General features: G+C 40.1%; 1 pseudogene; it reads right to left on the bottom strand.

Annotated features, from left to right (window-relative positions):
- Positions 1-327: 327 nt before the first annotated feature.
- On the bottom strand, positions 328-14,941 carry LOC114211984 (host cell factor 1-like; annotated as a pseudogene).
- Positions 14,942-19,817: the final 4,876 nt, after the last annotated feature.

Below are 19,817 nucleotides of genomic sequence, written 5' to 3'. Positions count from 1 at the left end.
TTCACACTGTTGCCCTGGGTGCTCCCCACCTCTTCCTGGTGCCAGATGGTGGGGGATGTTGGTCTGAGCTTATGCTGGAGGTGACAAAAGCATGGCCATGTGCATGATGCCTGTCTGGTGTGTCTCACAGGAGGGTTGGGGCATACCCTCTATGTCATGGAAGAAGCAATGAAGCACTGGCCTGGGGGGTGCTGCCCCCTCCAACCTAGACTCCAGGGTCCTGTGGGAGAGGACGGTGTCAGGGAGCAGGGCACCAATGCCGACTGACATGGTGGTACCAGTGGTCCTGTAGGGGTGGCAGGCAGGGGCTGCTGCCTACCCTCAAACTCACCCATACCCCCCCCCAATGGGGGTGGTGGTGTTGGGTGTATTAGATGGTGCCCATCTCATGGGTCTCGCAGGGTTGGTTGTAGCACACCAGCATCACTGTGCCTGGCTGCATGTCACCCTGGACCAAGTCAGCAATGGTGACTGGCCAAGGGCTGTTCTCTAGTGGGCGGGGCTAGAACAGACATAGGGAGGCCATACACAGGCTGGGACTTGACCCCATGGGCACTGTGATGGGAGGCACCTGGGTAGGCTGGGAGGTAGGCTGCACGGTGATGGTGGGGGTGGTCTGTACAGCCAATACGGTAATGGCAGTGGGGCTGATCACCTGGCTTGAGTGGATGGCAATGGTGTCCGAGGTGGTGATGAGCATGGCCAGGGAGGCCCTGGTGCCATGGTCACAGCTCTGGCAAGGCTGGTGGGAATGGTGCCTGTTACTCTGCTGAGGGTTGTGATGCCTGTGGTTTTCTTCACAATCAACATGGTGATGGTGGGCTTGACAGTGGAGACAGTGACAGGGTGACTAGGTGAATACCCCTCAATGGGCATGGTGTTCACCTTTAGTGCCACTTGGGTCACCACCTTGCTTCCCACAGCCAGTGGCAACTTGGGGGACAGCAATGATGATTTTGGCGGGTGCTCCACTTCCCGAGGTCATCACCTTGGTGGTGATAGTCGTGATGGGGAACTTGATGCCAGGACTGTTGTCAGACCTGTGACCAATATGGGGATGGTCTTGATGATGGAGGTTGTGCTGGCCTTGGCAGTGCTGGGGAAAGACACTGCAAATGCCCGGTATGTCAGGCTTAGTCCCAGCCCCACTGGTCTGCATGGAACACCCACTGGTCTGCATGGAACTGAGATGGCAGTGGCCTCGCCATCTGCTGAGGTCTCCAGCTTCATGATGGTCCCAGCTGACAAGGACTCTTTGGTCTGGAGCACCACTATCACTTGGCCCAGATTGGAAATCAGAGCACTGCTTTCTGTGATAGAGATGGGGCTCTTCACCTATGGTCTTGGTGACCCCAATCCACCACTGTGCTCGCCACCTGGGCTTGCTGGACCATCATCACAGTCCCTGACTTGGGCACCAAGATGATAGGGTGGGTGGACGTGTTGACAGAAGAAGAGATGGACATGATCATCCCCACCTGGGCACCTGCAGTTGTCAGCTGTTTGAGTGGCTGGGTGGCTCACCATATCTGGAGAAGAGCCCACCTTCAGAGTAGCCAGGAGGGGGGTTGTGCCAGGTGTCATAGCCATGGTTTTGATGATGGTGGTGTCCGTTGTGACACTCGGCACTGTGAGCACCAAAGAAGGTCCTCTCGGTGGGGACAGCTGTGGTCACTGGCTGCTAGTGCAACTGTCCCGCTCATCTCTGGGCTGCTGCTGATCACTGTTCCCTGGGCACTCTGCCCATTCTGCAATGAAAACTGCTTTTGATAAAGTGATGACTACCTTCTACATTGTTAGATCAAATGATCAGATTGGAATTAGAGATTATTTCTTTCTTCAATATGTACACACAATTTCCCAGCCCTGTTTATCAAGAAGACCATCTGTAGTGCTTTAAAGTTCCATCTTTGTCATAAATCAAATATCTCTCTGTGTGGGTTTATCTGGGGGCTCCCAATTCTGTCTCATCGCTCTGCCTATCTCTGCAGCCACTACCCTAACTGCTTAGTTACTGTAGTTTAAAAATAAATCTTGATGTCCATTAGAGCAAGTCCTACCACACCTTTCTTCCTTTTGGCTGTTCTTGGTCCTTCACATTCCCATATAAATTTTAGAACCAGCTGACAATTTCACAAAGGAACTTATTGGGATTTTGGATGATAATTCATTGAATCAATAAATCAATTTGGAGAGAATCCTTACAGTATTGCACCTTCCAATTTGTGGAACCATGGTATATCTTCTACTCTTCTACATCAATTTTTTCTTTCAATGTTTTATAATTTTCTGTGTAGAAACTTTGCACATATTTTATTAGATTTATTCCAAATTATTTTTAATTGTTTTGGATATTCAGAAAAAATTAGTTTTATATATCAGTCTTATATAAAGTAATCTTACTAAACTCAAATATTCCTTTTTTAAAAAGGTTTTATTTATTTACTTGAGAGAGAGAACAAGCAGAGGGAAGAGGCAGAGCGAGAGAGAGAAGCAGGCTCCCAGCTGAGCAGGGAGCCTGACACAGGGCTCGATCCCAGGACCCTGAGATCATGACCTGAGCCTAATGCAGATGCTTAATTGGCTGAGCCGCCCAGGCGCCCCATCAAACATTCCTTTTAATAACTATTTATTTGTAGATTATTTTGGCTTTTTGTGTGTATAATCATATTACCTACACAAAATGATCGTATTCTTGCATTTCTTTTTTTTTAAAGATTTTATGTATTTATTTGAGAGAAAGAGAGTGTGCAAGGAAGTGGGGGGAGGGGCAGAGGGAAAGGGAGAGAGAATCTCAAGCAGACTCTGCACTGAGCATGGAGCCCAATGTGGGGCTTGATCTCATAACCCTGAGATCATGACCTGAGCCTAAATCAAGAGCTGGACTCTCAACCGACTGAGCAACCAGATACCCCTGTGTTCCTGCATTTCTAATCAATGTATTTGATTTCTTTATCTTGTTTTACTGTATTGGCTAGGATCTCTAATATTATGGTGAATGCAAGGGGAGATAATGGACATCCCAGTTTGTTTCCCAACCTCAAATAGAAGTATTTAGCATTCCACCATTGTGTAACATGTTTTCATAGTTATGTTCTTTCAGACTAAAGAAACTTCCTTCTGGGTGGCTCAGTTGGTTAAGCGATTGCCTTCGGCTCAGGTCATGATCCTGGAGTCCCTGGATTGAGTCCCGCATCGGGCTCCCTGCTCGGCAGGGAGTCTGCTTCTCCCTCTGACCCTCCCCCTTCTCATGTGCTCTCTTTCTCAAATAAATAAATAAAATCTTTAAAAAAAATAAACTTCCTTCTAATTCTAGTTGCTAAGAGTTTTTAACGATCAATGTTGAATTTTTTCAATTTTTTTCTGCATAGATTGAGATGATCCTATGAATTTTCTTCTTTATCTTATTCTAGTTTATTCTATTTAATTTTCTTCTGTATGAATTGCATTGCTTGAGTTTTTTTCCCCAAGGATAAGCCAACTTTGTGTTTCTAGAATAAGTTCAGCTTGGTCACTCATATCATCCTTTTATGTATAAATGGATTTGGTTTGCAGATACTTTAAGAGTTTTGCATCTGTGTTCACACAGGAGATCAGCCTATGTTTTTGTCTTGTAGTGACCTGTTCAAGCTTTGCAATCAAGGTTTTGGAGCTTTCATAAAATGAGCTGGAATGTGAATGTTCATTCCCTATTCTCTGAAAGAGTCTGTATAGGATTAACATGACTGTCTCCCTACATGTTTGATAGACATCCTTGAACTTTCTGGACAGTTCTGACATCAGTGTGCACTCTACCCCCGCACACTTGGAGGATCTAAGATTTCAGTAAAGGGTAACTTATTTACAGAAAATAGAACCCACTCTTGCTCCACGTGTGCCACTAGAAAATGAGTCCTTGACTACTTGAATGATATTGTTGTCTTCCTCTTAAAATAAGTGTGTATTTATTTGATGCTCACTATAAGTCAGGCACTCTGCTAATAATTTTACTTGTACTATCTCCCTTAATCCTTTAACAAAACTGTGGAACCTCTGGTTTGCTGAGGCATAGAGAGCTCAGAATATTCTGTGGAGGACCAAGCTGGGGAATGGTGGAGGCAGGATTCTATCCCAGGCAGCCTGGCGCCAGAGTTTACTCCCCTCACCCCGACTAATGCACGTTGCTTTGGGTTCAGACTGTTGCTCTTTTTTCTTCTCTATTGAATTGACTCCTCTACTCACTTATTTCCCAATTTTCTTAATATCTAATAAGTACCTTCACAGTCAAATTTTCCTTGATTAATGCTTTGTTCGAATTCTGTGTTTCAATATGTGGTATTTTATTCTCACTGCTGAATAGCTGTTAATTTTAATTTGGAGTCTTTCTTCATCTTGAGTTACGAAGAGTGGTTTAACATTTCTGAGTGGAAAGTTTCTTTGGGGCTAGCCTTTGGTTGTGTACTGTCTGGTTTTGTGACATCGTAATCAGAACTTCGGCAGTGTAATTTCTGCCTTGAGCACTTTTTCTTTTAGAATTTTTTGGTAACCTAACATCTGCCTAATTATTGCAAGTGTTCCATGGTATTTGAAAATAATGTATTTTCAATTTGTTTGGTACACATTTCTATATATATCTATCATAGCAAGCTAGATATTTGTGATATTCAAATTCTTTATATGGTCATTTTTTCCCAGCTTACTTGCCATTTTCTTTCTTTCTTTCTTTCTTTAATAAACTGGGTTTTATTTATTTATTTATTTTTAAAGATTTTATTTATTTGACGGAGAGAGAGAGCACAAGCAGGCAGAGTGGCAGGCAGAGGGAGAGGGAGAAGCAGGCTCCCTGCTGAGCAAGAAGCCCAATGTGGGGCTCAATCCCAGGACCCCAGGATCATGACCTGAGCCGAAGGCAGTTGTTTAATCAACTGAGCCACCCAGGCGCCCTACTTGCCATTTTCTGAGAGGGGCTTTTTCTCTTCCTCTTTGGTTCTGGTTTGCCAGTTTCTCTTTGTATTTTTGAAAATATTTACTTTATATATTGCAATGCTACGTTCAGTCCTTCACAGTTTTCAATGTCTTCATGAGGTGTACCTTTAATCAGTATAAAACATTTGTCCTCTTCACACTCAATACTTGACCTTTTATCAGTTTTGTCAAATACCCATTTTTTTTTTCAAGCCAGTTTTCATTTTTATGGCAGTGACCTGCCACATCTTTGTCCATATCTGTTATCAGCTTTCCAGGTCAGAAACACCTGCTGCCTTACCACTGCCGTGGGCCCCACTTTACTTACGCTTGTTCTCTCTGATTTCTGTGGAGCCCTTCATTGATCCACAATGACTTGAGATCAATGAAGTCTTGCAAGAATGCATTTACTCTTTTTTTTTAAAGATTTTTATTTATTTATTTGACAGAGAGAGACACAGCGAGAGAGGGGACACAAGCAGGGGGAGTGGGAGAGGGAGAAGCAGGCTTCCCGCTGAGCAGGGAACCCAATGCTGGGCTTGATGCCATTACCCTGGGATCATGACCTGAACCGAAGGCAGACGCTTGACCTACTGGAGCCACCCAGGTGGCCTGCATTTACTCTTTTAAACTGGTAAGATATAATATAGGAAAATCTGTCTGTTGACTGTTTATCTCAGCCTGTATTTTCAGTGGGGTTTGCTTTTATCTTCCAGGATTGTTTAGAACATAAATCATTTTCTAAAACCTTTCTCAGGCTCCTGCAGGAAAGCAGGGGCATAGATCTGCCGTACCTAAAGGCCATCGGCATTGTATTTTCTCTCCTTTGCTTCTCTTTACTTTTTCCATCATGCCTCTAATGTGTTTTACCAGGTATTAACTTCCAAATGTGGACAGATCTGTTCAGATGAAGTCTGAGTGGCTACATTCCATGTGCACTCGGGACTTGCTAGAATCTTCTCTTTCCTTCTGTTTCTTGTTGGCACTTCCTGGTGCACAGCCCTGGTTTTCTTCTTTACCTCAAAGGAGTAATAAGAATTATTTGAATAGAAAGGAATAATAATGGAAATCATTATTCTTCTAATAATTTTTGGTACAATCCTCTATTCTAACACCTATGCTCTGTATATTATTTTTTTTATCAGTGTTATCCATTAAATGATAAGTCCTTAGGTAGCAGGAACCGTGCTAAATCCCCTTTATGGTCCTAGTGTGCTTCATGATGCCTGGCACACAAACATTCAATAAATGTGACAAATGAGGCACATGGAAAAAGACTAATGCATTCATAGACACCTAACACAAAAGGCCATGGGAGATGCAAATATAATGAACCAGGTGTCCTTACTTCTACTCGTGGCCTCTAATAATCTCTTCTTCATCTAATAGCGAAAAAGCTTCTTTTAAGACTTAAGTCTGATCATGTCCCTTCTCTGTTCAAAATCTGGTTCTAGGGACTTCCTATCTCACTCCAAGTAAAAGCCGGAGTTCTTATCTTGGCCTGTGGTGCCCAACACAATGTGTCCTCATCTCCCCCCGCTCCTTACACAACCTCCTCTAGCTGTGTTGGTCTCACTGATTTTCCTTAAACAACCTAAGCAGACTACAGCCTCCAGGATTTTGCATTTGCTTTCCCTCTGCTGGGCACGGACTCCCCCTGCTCCATATCCACATGGCTTTGTTTCACCTGATCCAAACCTCTGCTGGAATGCCACCCACCTTGACAATCTGATCCCAGCCCAATCTGCCTGTGTCTCTTTTACCACACTGATTTCCTCACACTCTGTGACATCACCACCTGACATATTAAATATTTGTTTATTTACTCCTTCTAGAATATACGTCCCTGACAAAAGACACCTGTCTAGTTTTTCACTGCTGCATCCCAAGGGGTTAGTGAATGGTAGATGTGATTTTTAAATGATTAAATAGAAGTATTTGCTTGGTCTTGGTGGCTATTGCTACATTTGCTATGGCCATGCATACTGAAAACAGAGGTACACGTGTCAGGGAGGAGTGACTGGTGCTGAATACCACTGGGGAGTGTTGGGGCTCGCAGCCATGGCAGGGCACTCCATATGAGCCAGGTGCTTGGTCATCCAAGAACTGTGGGCTTGCAACGCAGTCCTGGGAGAAGGATGCTGTAAAGCCTCCACTCTTTGGGTTTCATGCCCACGGCAAAATAACTCTCATGGGCTGGGTGGTGGGAAAAAGCTGAGACCGCATGTGTGTATTAGGTGAGACCAAGGCTTATAGGAACAAGATCAGTCTTGATTTGGTGTCTGCAGAATGTCCTATTCTCGCATTTATGCTGCCGTGGACAGGAAAGTGCATGAAAAATTGTATTTGTATTTAGCTCGAATATAAGTCTTCTCTTTTATTTATTTATTTTTTTAAATTTTATTTATTTTTTTAAATTTTATTTATTTATTTGAGAGAGAGAGTGAGAGAGCACAAGCAGGGGGAGCAGTAGAGGGAGAAGCAGGCTCCCCGCTGAACAGGGAGCCCGATGTAGGGCTCGATCCCAGGAGCCTGGGATCATGACCCGAGCCAAAGGCAGACGCTTAACCGACTGAGCCACACAGGCACCCGTAAGTCTTCTCTTTTACAGGCCAGGACTTTGGTGACCAAAAGCACAGGACCCTAAACTACCTTTCCCCCCTCAGCTTGCAATGCTGGTGTAGAAGATGACTATTCACAGTATAATTAAAGGAGTGACTTAGACATGCTTAATTGAACTAAATTAAAACTTAGAACCAAGATGGAATTGTGGAAAGATAATAAAAATGATCTGATTCACTTGTAAAATTCTATCATTGTAAGTCTTCTGCACTTACAAATTTGAGAATTTGTGAATTTTTTAAGTATCGATAAGATGACTTTATAGGATGATATTTTGACATGTAGGCTGAATTTTGTAATGGATTAGTAATCTATAGGAAAACTGGAATTAAGTTATCTGTGATGTAATACAGAAGAAGTTGGTCTTAAGTCTCAAGGTTATGCTGCCAACTTTGTCCTGTCTTGTCTCACGTTTGCTGAGAATTTACAATGCCCTAGGTACTGTAAGGGCTCCCAGTGCACTTAATTAAGGGTATTAATTAATTAGGATGTGATTAATTAGTAATGAGGGGGGATTAAGGGTATTTTTATTAACTTGCTGTCTGCATTTCCCCTTGCGGACTCAGGGTCAGAGCATGGTTTTCCTAAGACTGATAAAGGGAGGGGAAGGAATTGTGTTGTAGGGAACCTCACTGTAGAATCTGTGATCTAACCTGGAGTTTCTCTCTTACAATCAGTAGGCTGGCTGCCTTGAGAAGACCTGGATTCTGTCACATTTAGCAAGTTTCAGAAAAAATGCAAAGGAACCCAATTATTTAGGCCATGAAAGCTTTGCAGGGTTTTGGAGCTAAAGGCAAGTGGGAAGAATTCCAGAGATGGTAAGAAAAATGAAGGGAAGCATAAAGCTCTCTGAGTGCCTTTGAAAGAATGACCGTGAATTGATTTCTGTCCCTGAGTAATAATTTGGTAATTCAAGGGAACAGACCATATATACAAAAACATGATAAAGCCAAATCTTCATTTTTTCCTAAAATTTGTATAAAACAAATTATTTTTCTTGTACATATTCTATAAATATTCTGTAATTAGGGGCGCCTGGGTGGCTCAGTCAGTTAAGTGTCTGACTCTTGATTTGGGCTCAGGTTTTATCCAAGCAAGCCCAGCGTGGAGCTCTGCGTTGGGCGTGGATCCTGCTTAAGATTCTCTCTCTCCCTCTCCCTCTGCCCCTCCCCACCATGCTCTCTCTCTCAAAAAAAAATTCTGTAATAAATATTCAAATTTGACTGTTTCAGAGGGTTTTCATCAGTTATCACACATGTTATGAATCTGTCAAATTAACCCTTGTTAAGTAAAGCACAGCATGCCCCATGGTGAATGGTGAGATGTGGTTCAACACAAACCAGGAGAACTTGAGAGAGAGAGAGGCTTCATACTCACAGGGCCTGAAGGAAGTAGCTGGAGGAGCTACAGGGGAAGATCAAGGCAGGGTGTGAACAGAGAGAGGCGCGACCTGGGGCACTCGCCTTTTTTAGGATCTGTGGGTGGAGTACTATGGGGTTCACAGGCTAAGCCTGGATTGGTCAATTCAAACCAAAAGAGCAGGGTTTTTGGTAAGCTCCACAGAGGTCTTATCTAAGCCGTGCACAAGACGGAAGGCCTGGGAGGCAGAGATACTGTTTATTCCAAGGACTGTTGGAGAAGTCACATCAGGAATTACACTTACTTTTGACTCTGTGGGCTGCCGTTGAAGGCATGTGCTTGCTAGGGTCAGTTTAAGATTCCTGCAGACCACAGAATAGATGCCCAGGCAGCAATACCAAGGAGTAGCGTAGCTCAACTCCCAACATCATAGAATGAGAGAACCTTAAAATGGAATTATAGGAAAAATTGGAAGCCCATAGTGAATATAATTTTTGTTTAAAAAAATAGTCTTTAGTGAGAATCTAGCAAAACCATAACTTATTAATAACAAAGTTGAGGTTTCTTTGTTTTGTTTTGTTTTTTAGCTATAGTTAAATTGAGAGAGGACCTTAAGTATTATATGCAATGCATAAGAAAGCTTAAAGGACATTTTAATTTTTAATTTTCTAGTTTTCAAAAAGTAAGAGGCATAGGTCATAAACATCTTACAGTTAAAAAAGTGTAACCTTGCCTAATTTCTTACTTGTTTTTTATACCTTTGGCTACTTTTACCTTTTGTAGCTTTTCCAAGAGGAGTATTTTGTATTTTTCATTACAGATTTACCAATTGTAATTTATTTGTCAATTATAATTGTGTTTATTAATGTAGTAGGCTCCCTGTCTTGGCTGTGAAGTGTTTTCCTGAAATTAGTACCAAAATTAAAAAGAATAGTGATCAAGTTTTAGGATTGTTTGTTCCAGCACTTTGAAAAATGCCATTGGTATTTTGATCGGGATGGCGTTGAAAGTATAGATTGCTCTAGGCAGCATAGACATTTTAACAATGTTTATTCTTCTGATCCATGAGCATGGAATGTTTTCCCATCTTTTTGTGTCTTCTTCAATTTCTTTCATAAGTATTCTGTAGTTTCTAGAATACAGATCCTTTACCTCTTTGGTTAGGTTTATTCCAAGGTGGTGTTTGGTACTTTTGTAAATGGAATCAATTCCCTAATTTCTCTTTCTACAGTTACATTGTTAGTGTATAGGAAAGCAACTGATTTCTGTGCATTGATTTTGTATCCTGCCACATTACTGAATTGCTGTATGAGTTCTAGTAATTTGGGGCTGGAGTCTTTTGGGTTTTCCACATAAAGTGTCATATCATAAAGAGCTGGTATCCAAGGTCTATAAAGAACTTCTCAAACTCAATACATAAAAAACAAAAAATCAAGTCAAAAAATAGAAGACATGAACAGACACTTCTCCAAAGAAGACATACAAATGGCTAATAGACATGTGAAAAAATGTTCAACACCATTAGCCATCAGGGAAATTCAAATCAAAACCACATTGAGATATCACCTTACACCAGTTAGAATGGCAAGAATTGACAAGGCAAGAACAACAAATGTTGGAGAGGTGGTGGAGGAAGGGGAACCCTCTTACACTGTGGGTGGGAATGCAAGTTGGTACAGCCACTTTGGAAAACAGTGTGGAGGTTCCTCAAAATTTAAAAGTAGAGCTACCCTATGACCCAGCAATTGCACTCCTGGGTATTTACCCCAAAGATACAGATGTAGTGAAAAAAAGGGCCGCATGTACCCCAATGTTCATAGCAGCAATGTCTGCAATAGCCAAACTGTGGAAGGAGCCGAGATGCCCTTCAACAGATGAATGGATAAGAAAGATGTGGTCCATAGATACAATGGAATATTACTCAGCCATCAGAAAGGATGAATACCCAACTTTTACATCAACATGGATGGGACTGGAGGAGATGATGCTAAGTGAAATAAGTCACACAGAGAAAGTCAATTATCACTTGGTTTCACTTATTTGTGGAACGTAAGGAATAGCATGGAGGACATTAGGAGAAGGAAGGGAAAAACGAAGGAGGGGGCATCAGAGGGAGAGACGAACCATGAGAGACTATGGACTCTGAGAAACAAACTGAGGGTTCTAGAGGGGAGGGGGTTGGGGGGATGGGTTAGCCCGGTGATGGGTATTAGGGAGGGCACGTACTGCATGGAGCACTGGGTGTTATATGCAAACAATGAATCATGGATCACTACATCAAAAACTAATGATGTACTATATGCTGGTTAACTGAACGAAATAAAAAAAATTAAAAAAAAGAATAGTGATCAAGGTGTATTTGTCCAAAAGATAAAAGAATTATAGGCAATATCTTTATTATCAAGTATTATCTACTTACTATTATTATCTATTTGTTAGTAATATCTAATAAATCACTTAACCACTCTTTATACAGTTCTCAGCACTAGTGGAGGAGGGGCTGACATAGAATGTTACTAATTTGTGTGGTTGGTTTAGCTTAAGTGCAGAAAGAAACACCACAACACATTCTCTACTGCAGATGGGGAGGTGTGAATCTTTGTTCTTTTGTGCTGTTCTTCATAAACGTTGACCTCGCCATAATGCTGAGTACTCGTATAGTTTTCAAAGGACATTCACATTTATTCTCATTTCATTGTTTTTTTTTTAAAGTGTTTGTTTATTTATTTATATTTTTATTTGAGTATCCTTGACACAGTGTTATGTTAGTTTCAGGTATACAACACAGTGATCCAACAGGTTTATACACTATGCCATTCTCATCACAAATGTTACCATTGGTCACCATAGAACACTATCATGATAACATTGACCGTATTCCCTATGCTGTGTCATCATCTCTGCGATTTATTGTTTCCATAACTGGAAGCCTGTACCTCCTATTCCCCTTCACCCATTTTCCACATCCCCCCTCCCCTCTGGCAACCATCATTTGTTCTCTGTATTTATAGGTCTGATTCATTCTCTACAAAAAGACTGGAGAAGGTGAATTGTTTGCACAGTTTAAGTGTCTTGCTCAAGGTTGGGCAATGAATTTATGATGAGTTGGGATATGAATGGAAACCTCTTAACCTTATGCTTTCAAATGCAGCAGCAGATCTCAAAAGTCTTAAATGGTCTTAAATGTCACTGATTGGGTACAGCTGTATGATACTGAATTTATTTATTTTTAGTTTTTATTTAAATTCCTGTTAGTTAACATACAGTGTAATATTAGTTTCAGGTATACAATTTAGTGATTCAGCATTTCCATATAACACCCGGGGACACGGAACTTTAATGTGTAGTCTGTGGTTTGTTCTAGGACCTCTCTGCCTGGTACATTTTAAAGGCATCCCAACAAATATCCTCAGGAATAAAGCTTTGATGTCCATTTCAGTATTATTTACTCTCTATGAAGTAAGTAATTGGTGTCTCACAGAGATGTATACATATTGAATTATTTTTTTTTGTAAAAATGATGTACGCCTTTTGGATTATCCAAACTGACTTTATAATTTTTAATACAAAATATAATTTCATTTTTCTATTAAATAATTTCTTATGGAGATCAACAATGTTCAAAATGGCTGATTAGCAAAATAGCTAGTGGACTATTTTAGAATATTTGCATAGGGTAACATAATGTTTTCCTCTCCAAAGGTGAGGTAAGTATATAAATGCATTTATCACTTAGGGTGAAGAGCTACTCAGCATGACCTTCCTTGAGCTTCATGTTATAACAAAACAAATGGGATTGCTAGTTAATGAAGAAGAGCAGTGTTGCAGAAAAACTACTAACCTTTACTTCTCTCCCTCTTTCCCTTCCTTCCTGTTTCTTCGTTCTGTTCATCCATCCATCCATCTGTCCTTCTAGCTAATCCTTTCTTTGGTATTTGCATTTTGTCTTGCTTTCTTCCTTTCTGAAATTCATTAAAAAAACTTGTTGGTAATACTTGCAATTCTGACAAACTTCTGATGTTACACATTAAAGAAATGGAAGTCCTACATAAAAAGAGAATATTCTCAGGAAACAAACTGAGGATTGCTGGAGTGGTGGGGGGTGAGAGGGATGGGGTGGCTGGTTGATAGACATTGGGAGGGTATGTGCTATGGTGAGTGCTGTGAATTGTGCAAGACGGTTGAATCACAGATCTGTACTTCTGAAACAAATAATGCAATATATGTTAAGAAAAAAAAAGAAGATAGCAGGAGGGGAAGAATGAAGGGGGGGAAATCGGAGGGGGAGACGAACCATGAGAGATGATGGATTCTGAAAAACAAACTGGGGGTTCTAGAGGGAAGGGGGTTGGGGGGATGGGTTAGCCTGGTGATGGGTATTAAAGAGGGCACGTTCTGCGTGGAGCACTGGGTGTTATGCACAAACAATGAATCATGGAACACTACATCAAAAACTAATGATGTAATGTATGGTGATTAACATAACAATAAAAAATTTAAAGAATAAAAAAAAAGAGAATATTCTGGGAAACCTTAGGTTAATTTAAAGTAGACAGAGATACGCCACTTCAGAAGAAGCTGGTTAAACAATTTTACACAATGCATTCTGAAACTACAAGAGGAAGGTGGAGATATATAGAATTTTCTACTGACCTGACCATGAAACTATTTATATTTCTCATAACAGTATCTAAAAAAACACCAACTGGGAAAATGCAAGTCTATTAAATCAAGCTTATTCATTGCATGATGCAAATGCTTTGTTTTTTTGTTTTTGTTTTTTTGATTTTGGGGGTAGGGGCAGAGAGAGAGGACAGAGAGAACCTCAAGCAGGCTCCATGCTTGAGCATAGAACTTTATGCAGGGCTCAGTCTCACGATCGCGAAATCATGACCTGGGCCGAAACCAAGAGTCAGATGCTTAACTGACAGAGCCACCCAGGTGCCCTGACAATTTTTTATACTGGAATTTTCATTGTCTAATAAACATGTTCATGTTTTCCTTAATGGTTTTGGCTTTATCAGTTTCTTCTGGTGTTTCCAACAAACCTTCCTTTGCATTAATTTGAAATCATTCATTCTATCTGCTGCAGAAATTGTTAAGACTATCTTAACTTCATCAAATATTGTACCATTTATATGTTCAAAATATACTGTTTCACTTGATTATTTGTATCTTAAATTGTATATTTTTAAACAATTGATTTTGAAATAATTATAGATTCACAGGAAGTTGTAAAAAAAAAATACAAGGATGTCTCATGTGCTTTTCACCAATTTCCCCAGTGGTAACACCTTGCATAGCTACTGTACAATATCAAAATGAGGAAATTGGCATTGGTACAACCCACAGAGCTTATTCAGATTTTACGAGTACAAGTCTCTGCCATCTTATCCCCTATGTGGATTCATGTAATCACCACCACAGTCAGGATAAAGAGCTGTTCTACCTTCACAGGCTCTCTGTGCTACCCCTTCATAGCCAGGCATACCTCTCCCCATTTTCTTCCTAATAATTTGCCGCCACTCTTCTCCATTTCTATAATTGAATATTTTGAGAATTTTACATAAATGGAACCATACAGCATGGAACCTTCTGAGATTGGCTTTTTTCACTCAGCATGATTCCCCTGAAATCCATCTGCATTGTATGTATCAAGAGCTCACTCATTTTATTATTGAGTAGTATTCCATGGTATGGATGTACCATGGATTGTTTAGTCATTTTTTGAAGGACATTTGGGTTATTTCAAGTTTGGACTTTTAAGAATAAAGCTGATATAAACACTCCTATATAGGTTTTTGTGTGAACATAAGTCTTCTCTTAAAAAAAAAAAAGTCTTCTCTTGTCTGTGATAAATGCCCAGAGTGTAACTGTTGGTACATATGATAGTTTAGTATTTTAAGAAATTTCCAAATTGTTATCCTGCATGGCTGTACCATGTTATATTTCCACCAGCAACCAATGAGTGATCCAGCTCCTTTACATCCTCAGCAGCATTCGGTGTTGTCACCATGTTTTATTTCCACCATTCTGATAGATGATACCTTGTTTTGGTTTCCTATTTCCCTAATGGTTAATGATGTTGAACATCTTTTCCTGCACGTTAGTTGCCATCTTCTTTGGTGAACTATTTGTTTTTCTAATTTTCTAATTGGGTTTTTTTTTTTTTTTTACTATTGAGGTTTGAGGGTACTTTATATATTTTAAACTTGAGATACAATTTTGTCAAATGGATGGTTTGTAAATCTTATTTCTATCTGTCTTGTAACTCATTTTCTTATCCTCTTTACAGAGTTTTTGGCAGAGCAAAAGTTTTTAATTTGGCAGATGTCCAATTAAATTGTATTTTAATTGTAATATTATTACTTTTAAAAAACTTCACTTGACACAATGTACCTTCTTAATTTTGCCAAAGATTATTCTTGCTTATTACAAAGCATTTTAAAAAGTACAATTTTTAAAACCCTATAAATTCTATTCAAATTAGCCATCATTAGCATTTTGGGGAATAGTCTCAATCTCTCTCTGCATATATTCATATACATGTGAAACAGAGAAGTAATTTACAAGAATAATATATAACTTTAAAAAGCATTAAATTCATTTTTATTCAAATTCAAAAGACAGGAAACCAAAATGAAAATATGACATATGTTGAGTTTTAGATAAGTTTTCATTTGCATCAGGGAATTTTAGTTCTTATGAGATCCCTTTACAAATAAGAAAAAGGTCATGAAAAAAATTAATGTTTAGTATTATAGTTGACCCTTGAACAACATGGGTTTGAACTGCCTGGGTCTACTTATACATGCCTTTTTAATAGTACTGTACTGTAAATGTATTTTCTCTTCCTTATCATTTTTTAAAGATTTTATTTATTTATTTATTTGAGAGTGAGAGAGAGAGAGCACGAGCAGGGTGAGGGGCAGAGGGAGAAGCAGACTCCCCACTGATCAGGGAGCCCGATGTGGGGCTTGATCCTGCGGATGCTTAACCGACTGAGCCACTAAGGCACCCCTAATATTTTCTTTTCTCTAGCTTACTTTGTTGTAGAAATAGAGTATATAAAATATATAACATTCACATTGACTGTGTATGTTATTACTAAGGCTTCTGGTCAACAGTAGGCTATTAGTAGTTCAGTTTTGGGGAAGTCCAGAGTTATATGCAGACAGCTCAGAGGGTTGGTGTCCCTAACCTCCATATTGTTCAAGAGTCAACTGTATTTTCTTTAATTATAGGTTTCAGTTTTACTATATTGATTGGCTCCATTCTATGAAGGTAATCATCCTTTTTATACATCCTCTTACTTATCTTTCTCCTGAATTTCTATTTTTATAACTTTATGTAAAACTGATAATACCTTTACAATGTGTTTAATCTGTGCTATAACTATAATACCCCCGGTGAGTCACCTGGCTTCTCTTTGGCAGCTCTGCAGTAATCTGTTTTGTGAAACTGTTGCTCCCCTGATCCTTCCACACACTGGATGTAGTCAGTTCAGTCAAATGCCAGTGGGTATGCTGATTTTTCTTACCTGGCCTTCACTTTTAGGGCATCTGTACACTTCCCAAGTCTGCACAGCATAGCCCTCTCTTACAATGTGTTTGTCTCTCTGTCTTTTCCAGACCTCCAATCCTCACTCTGTGCCACATTTTGAAACTGAGGCTGTCTCTTGGTGAAAGGGAGATAATATTGCTTAACTCACTCCTGCAGCATTTTTTAATATTGGTAATCCAGGTCCCCCCTCCAACCCATTCTTCCTACAGCCCTTTGGCCATGAAGTCTAGGGCATGTGGCTTGTTACTTAGAGATGGGGTGAATTGTACCATGAAAGTAGGAGAGTCTGGAGACAGGTGCACATAAGCAAGGCTTCCATAAGCAAGTGTTTTGTCTGCTCTTGTTAGGTTTTGTCCCCCAAGCCAGCAATTTAATTTATTAATTAAGTATCCTCTTTTTATATATTACACCTCATTAATTTATTCTTTCATTTATTTTCATGATTTCATTCCTTGTTTTTTTCCTTTGGATTCCTTTGTTGGTTTTGTTTTTCCGTTTTTTTGAAATGAGTATTTAATAGATTTATTTTCATTCTTTCATTTTTACTGATAAATGTTTAGTACTATGGTGTTTCTCTTGATCATTGTTTTAAATGTATCCCATAGATTTGCATGTGCAATGCTATTTTATGATTATTAACAGAAATTTTGTTGTTTCAGTTTGTATTTCTTCTGTTGCCCAAGAGTTGTTTAATAGGTTTTTAATATCCAGGGTAAAATACCGTTTTTATTTTAGTTTTTATTAATACTTTCTAAATTTATTGCATTGTGATGAGAAGTGTTTCTTGTAATATTTCTACATTATGCAACTTCACTGATGTTTTCCTTGTAGCCTAGCATATGATACATTTTTGTGAATGTTTCATGAGTATGTAACTTCTAAAGTGCAATATATAACCTATGTGGTCTTCTAATTGTATTGCTTAAGTATTCTGTCTCCTTACATCTTTTTGTTCATTTCACCTGTCTTGCTGAGAGTGGTGTATGAATGTCTCCTCTTATTAGTGTGTTATGTTTCTATGTCTCTTTGAACCTCTTGTACTTTTTGCATCATAGGGTGATTGCTCTATTACTTAGTGTATGAATATTTCTAAGCATTATATCACTATAGTGAATTACAGCTTTTAGTGTTAAGAAGTACTTTTCTTTGGGACGTCTGGGTGGCTCAGTGGGTTAAGCCTCTGCTTTTGGCTCAGGTCATGATCTCAGGGTCCTGGGATCGAGCCCTGGGTATCCAGCCCTGGGTGGGGCTCCCTGCTCAGCCTGGAGTCTGCTTCTCCCTCTTCCTCTTCTCCCTTTCTCTCTCCCTTTACCCCTACCCCTGCTCATGCTCTGTCTCTCTCTCAAATAAACAAACAAAATCTTTTTTTTGATATTTATTTGTGAGAGAGACAGACAGAGATAGTGAGAGAGAGCACGAGCAGGAGGAGAGGGAGAAGCAGGCTCCCTGCCAAGCAGTAGCCGGATGCAGGACTCGATCCCAGGACCCTGGGATCACGACCTGAGCCAAAGGCAGACGCTTAACTGACTGAGCCACCCAGGCGCCCTAAATAAAATCTTTAAAAAAAGGGAAACGTGCCTTTCTTCATCACATTTAGTGCTTTTGGCTTAAATTCGACTTTGATATCTGGATTGCTACTTCTATTTTCTTATTGTTTCTATATTCTTGGGATTCCTTCCTCCATCTACTTTTAGCATATGGAATCCCTTTGTTTTAGGTCCTCTCTTGTATACAGCGTATAGTTGGGTTTTGTCTTGCAAACCAAATAGAAAATTGACTTCTTTCCTTGCTCTGCCTCTGATGGTATCCCTGAAATCATAAAAACATCTCCTTTGTGAAATTCCTGCTGAGTTCCCTGCAGGGTCTCCTGAACGTGGCACATGGTCTCCAGGGACAAGGAACACTTACTCAGCGTTGTTATTTCTCTATTGCCCCTAGTTGTTACGTGTGAGCTGTCCCTGCACTGGAGTTGAAAGTGTGTGCAGGGCTCCTTCTAATGGTGTTTAGCCCCTCCCCTCAGTTTGACAAGGGAAACAGGCCACTAACTTTAATATTTTATGCTTTTCTAATAGCTCCATTCCTACCACAGAGGTAGGTATCCAGCGTGGTGAGGGTGGTATTCTCGATGCCGGTGCCTCCCTCCATTTCCAGCTCTCTCTCTCCTCCTCTCCACAGTCCCTTAGGATTGAAAGTCATCAGGCTATGATTTCTTTTTTCCCCCAAAATTCTATCTTTCTCTTAGCCGTGGGCAGCAACTTCATGGTCTGGACTTCACAGGAGAAAGAAGTAACTTCTTTATATATTTGGAGACACTCTCTGACCAGATTGCTGTAGGCATGCATTCTTTAAATGGTAAAGTAATTTAAAAACTCCTCTTTTGCAAAGCCTGGTTTGCAACTCAATTGCCCTGCCCACAACTCAAGCAAAAATTTAATTTGACAGTTAAAGCTGAAAAATGACTTCACTGATACAGAACCCAGTATCTGCTCTTTCCCTGAGCACTAAAATACTTGATTTCAAAGGACAATGAGCTTCACCAGAACTTGAAAATATGTTCTTAAAAACTGTACACTTATCTCCATCGCTGGTGTTAAGTGTGGCACGTTGTGCCAGCTATTCTGCTGTAGCTGGTCAAGCCATTCGTATGCGAGTAGGTCCTTTTTCACTCTGTCACCATTGTCACCATTCTGGCTCAAGTGTTCAGGGAAGTCATGGTTTCCAGGAAAAATTGTTAAAGTGCTCTTCTGGGACAACTTAGTGTGAGTCAGCGAAGCACTGTTGTGAAAGATTGGTGGCTACTTGTAATAGTTGATAGCTTTGCGTTTGCCACTGATTTATTCAGGAGTGAAGGTATGGCCATTGCTGCATTACCCCTAATATGAAGAGATGATGTGGGGTGCAGAGGCTCCATGTTAACCATGAAGACATCAGGATTAATTGTGTTAATCACATCTAACATCAAAATCAAAGCTTTTAAAATGTATCATTTTGAGGAAATGTGTCCTCCTTCCTGTTTGAAACTAAACTCGGCATTCATACCAGGGAACTGGGTTGAATTCTCCCGTCTAGTGGATGCATGATAGTGGAGTGACGATGTGTTTTCTTTTTCTTTTTATTATTATGTTATATTAATCACCATACATTACATCATCAGTTTTTGACATAGTGTTCCATGATTCATTGTTTGCATATAACACCCAGTGCTCCATTCAATACGTGCCCTCCTTAATACCCATCACCAGACTCACCCCTCCCCCACCCTCCCCTCTAGAACTCTCAGTTTGTTTCTCAGAGTCCATCATCTCTCATGGTTCGTCTCCTCCTCCCAT

Source organism: Eumetopias jubatus, unplaced genomic scaffold (assembly GCF_037043125.1).
Source record: "Eumetopias jubatus isolate StellerSeaLion01/CBP00866 unplaced genomic scaffold, mEumJub1_p1.0 scaffold_3, whole genome shotgun sequence".
Lineage (NCBI taxonomy): Eukaryota > Metazoa > Chordata > Mammalia > Carnivora > Otariidae > Eumetopias > Eumetopias jubatus.
Note: the sequence above shows the minus strand (reverse complement) of the source record. Positions and strands in the feature narration are given on the sequence as shown.